At 43.9% G+C, this 4,451-nt stretch overlaps 1 pseudogene; it reads right to left on the bottom strand.

Annotated features, from left to right (window-relative positions):
- Positions 1-2,037: 2,037 nt before the first annotated feature.
- LOC139464586 (uncharacterized) lies at positions 2,038-3,738 on the bottom strand (annotated as a pseudogene).
- Positions 3,739-4,451: the final 713 nt, after the last annotated feature.

Genomic DNA, 4,451 nt, shown 5'->3' with positions numbered 1-4,451 from the left:
ATGAATGTTTTTCAGCGTCCGAAAAGCCATAACACGTGGATATATGTTGTATTAATGTCTTATGTTGTTGTGTTTTTTCAACAAAAGGTAAGTATGTACGAGGTAAGTTTTTTTCAATATGCTTCAACATATGGCATTATTCCTCCCAGGCCCGGCAGGTAGCCAGGTGCGCAGAAGCTATACCTGATTTTTTAAAAGTACTGATTTAACTTCGAAATTTAACTGCATCCTCCAACTTTGTTTCTTTGACTTATTGACTTTTGCCATTGACTTATTACATTTTTTACGTCCAAGTCATTTACCTGTATACAACCCTTTGTGGACATGACAGGGTAGGACAGTACTGAGTAGGCTAGAGTAGGACAGTACAAAGTAGGCCAGAGTAGGACAGTTCAGAGTAGGCTAGAGTAGGACAGTATAGACTAGGACAGTAGAGTAGGATAGTAAGGAGTAAGGTAGAGTAGCAAAGTACAGGGAAGGGTAGAGTAGGGCAGTACAGAGTAGGACAGTAGAGTAGTATACTGCAGAGTAAGGTAGATTAGCACAGGGTAGGGAAGGGTAGAGTAGGATAGTAAGGAGTAAGGCAGAGTAGCCTAGGATAGGGTAGGGTAGAGTAGGGCAGTACAGACTAGGACAGTAGAGTAGGATAGTAAGGGGTAAGGTAGAGTAGCACAGTACAGGGAAGGGTAGAGTAGGGCAGTACAGAGTTTGATACTGCAGAATAAGGTAGAGTAGCACAGGATAAGGTAGGGTAGAGTAGGGCAGTACAGCCTAGGACAGTACAGTAGGATAGTAAGGGGTAAGGTAGAGTAGCACAGTACAGGGAAGGGTAGAGTAGGGCAGTACAGAGTTGGATACTGCAGAATAAGGTAGAGTAGCACAGGATAAGGTAGGGTAGAGTAGGGCAGTACAGCCTAGGACAGTACAGTAGGATAGTAAGGGGTAAGGTAGAGTAGCACAGTACAGGGAAGGGTAGAGTAGGGCAGTACAGAGTTGGATACTGCAGAATAAGGTAGAGTAGCACAGGATAAGGTAGGGTAGAGTAGGGCAGTACAGCCTAGGACAGTACAGTAGGATAGTAAGGGGTAAGGTAGAGTAGCACAGTACAGGGAAGGGTAGAGTAGGGCAGTACAGAGTTGGATACTGCAGAATAAGGTAGAGTAGCACAGGATAAGGTAGGGTAGAGTAGGGCAGTACAGCCTAGGACAGTAATGTAGGATAATAAGGAGTAAGGTAGAATAGCACAGTACAGGGAAGGGTAGAGTAGGGCAGTACAGAGTTGGACAGTAGAGTAGGATACTGCAGAGTAAGGTAGAGTAGCACAGTACAGGGAAGGGTAGAGTAGGGCAGTACAGACTAGGACAGTAGAGTAGGCTAGTAAAGAGGGTAAAGAGGGTAGAGTAGGGCAGTTCAGAGAAGGACAGTACAGTAGGGTATGGAAGGGGAGTACCGGGGAGCGTAGGGTAGAACAGTACAGAGAAGGACAGTACAGGACAGTAGATTAGGATAGTACAGAGTAAGGTACGATAGAACAGTACAAAGTACGACAGTACAAGAGAGGGTAGAGTAGGACAGTACAGAGGAAGGTAGGACATTACAGGGTAGGACAGTACAGATGAGGCTTATTAGCATAGTACAGAGTTCAGTAAGCAGGATTGATAAGGGTACAGTGTAGAAGAAAGTAACGTAGGGCAGTACAGAAGAAAGTAAAGTTGGACAATGCAGTGGGTATGGTACAGTGTGACAGTACACAGCAGACTAGAGTAGAAGACGACATACAACATTTAGATTAGATACCAACAGAGCAGGTACTGTAGGACATAAAGGCAAAGTGAGAATATAGATACAAGGGGTAGAGTACCATGGACGTGGAATTGGCCAGACACAGATAATAGCACTAGATTCAGTAGATTGTAGATAAAACAGAAACGGTAGCTGATGGTCAAAATACGAGTTGACTGTCTTGAAGTTTTACGAACATTAACCTAAATACTACACACTAATCTATACCTACCTGTTCCCTGTCCCTTACAGTGTTTAGAAGAAGTCCCTGGTGCCACATGAGAGACTGGAGCTGTACTCAGCCAGGAGAGCTTCCAGGTCCTCCAGAGTGTCCTGGGGCTCCTCCAGTCTTGCCTGCTTCTCAGCTTGGGGCACCTCGCTGTTGTCATCTGGGCACTTCCTCTTGCGTGAGGGCAGGGACTCCTTGGTGGGCTCAGCAGTGGGTTTCTTCTTTTTCCTTAAAATCAGTTTAGTAAGATACAGATATTCCACATCATATTCATCATCAGAGTTAGGTTCAGCTCTGTCCACTGCCTTGTCAGGACTTACACTTACTGTTGCAGCAGTGACACCACCTGACTTAGCGCGCTCTGATGCTGAAACAATCTCATGATTTACATTCTTAACAGGGATAGGGAAGGTCTTGCAACCTGTACTGGGCAAGACAGACTTTGGCTTTATGTAAGCATTATCAGCAGACAACAACTGTTCCCCAAAGGTAAGCTTAGATGAAGACTTATTGATACCATGACCACCCGAGGCTTTAGTGATACGGCTTCCCAAGGGTTTGATCTTGGTTTTGATATGCTGAGCTCCAAGTGGCTGAGGCACAAAGTAGGGCTTGCTTTCAGGCTGATGCTTGCTCACTTTCTCCTTGGGAATGCGAGGCTTTGGCTGAGGTTTTGGCCTGAAAGTGCGGGGCTTGCGTTTGCAGGGTTTGAGCTCAGGTTTTTGCTTAAGCTGGATAAGGGTCTTGGAATTGGGTTTAGGGCTGCTTGTTGATGGTATGGCTGGAGTTTCAACAAGGGCAGACTTTGAATCAGGAACTGGACTCGGTTGGTCAAGTTGGGGCAGAATGCAGGTGAAAGCCTGATGGGGGATACAGTCAAAGTCTCATTTTGATTCTTTATGATTAAGAAACAAAACATTTTTTGTGTGTGTTATATTCTGCTACATGTATAAGCATCAATGTAATATACCTCTGGTCTCATCAGCTGTAGGTCCATCTCTGAACTGGGCAGGCTTACAGGCATCATCTCCCTACGTCTACTGCAAGATGGTGCCTGGACTGCAGGAGGCAGGGGGGGTACCAGTCACAGATGGCTGAGCCCCAGGTTGCAGGAGTCTTGGCTGTAGGTAACCAGCACTCAGGGTGAGGTTAACAGGATTACTAGCTGGTATCCAGATAGTCTTGTTGTCTACCAGACATCTGGTCCCATCTCCCATCACCACTGTTGGCAGCCCGGAGGGCAAGCGGGTCACAGGAACTACCACCAAGCAATTCATCATTATGATAGAACTGAACAGCAGTATAAATTTTTAAAACGTACACACGTGTCGCTCAAAGTAGTATTTAATAAAGGATGAAGTTCTGATCAAGACATTATTCTTTTGGATAAAAGACAAAATTCATAAATTAGCCTATATGTGTCTTGAAAACGTGTCTCCAGGGATCCTACAATTTCCCTTACCCTAAGTCGATTATGGGGTGTGTATCATGTTAAGTTTTCACACCGGGTACATTTAGCACAACTCAAATGTTCTGGTTAGAAATAAAAACCTACAGTTATTGTGCAACTCCATAATATTAAGACCCACACACAGACAATGAAAATTAAAATTGGAGTATTTAAGATCAGCGTCTATTTTATGCGTTTAAACATATTAAAGCAGCTTCATCCAGCTTTAACACAGGTAAAAAGGCCAATTTCACATACCTTTCCTAGTAGGATTCATAGTTTTCCGCACCTCTTCAAGTCGTACACACTTTTAAAGCCCGTATTTTGCACGATAAAACTGCGAAAACTTCCAGTGATATCTCTCAAAATGGCTGACACACAGGAAGGCCGAACAGTTGTCATGACGCCGCTACTGAAGGCAAGTCCGCGCATGCGTCGACTTTATGCATCACTTGGCACTTCCGTCTGCCTTTACATTGTGAAATATACACATCAACATTGGGTACGTCACCTGTTTAGATTGGAGCTGTACAAGTTATGAAATGCGAAGATCATTCTAAGGGAAACTACTCTGGTAGAGTTTGATAGGTAAATAGAGTTACCCTTCTTGAAAGAGGATTTTATCAGCGCTTGAATCATCAAATGACTTGGGGGGGGGGGGGGGGGGGGGATGTTCCGTTTATAATGATAAGGTGCCGTCGTAATCTATGTTAAATCAACTCAATTGTCATTTTTCCTGGTGTTAATGTAATAATTTTGTTTATTCAGGTTTAGTATGGGTGCTTGCTATACAGAAGTTTAAAAGGAGTAATATTAATAACGATTTTGAAAGATGTGTAATAGGTTACACTTTAACAATGTTTTCTTTCCTGTTGGCAAGGGCAGGTGGTAGTAGGCAACATAGGGGTATGACAGAGGATGGAACCTATATGTGGAGGTCGGAAGTAACGGCACGGGATATATTATTAGTTTTGTGTCTTTTGTAGCCAT

This window comes from Haliotis cracherodii, unplaced genomic scaffold, assembly GCF_022045235.1.
Source record: "Haliotis cracherodii isolate W230 unplaced genomic scaffold, xgHalCrac1.p SCAF_17, whole genome shotgun sequence".
Lineage (NCBI taxonomy): Eukaryota > Metazoa > Mollusca > Gastropoda > Lepetellida > Haliotidae > Haliotis > Haliotis cracherodii.
This window is presented reverse-complemented; position numbering and strand designations above follow the sequence as displayed.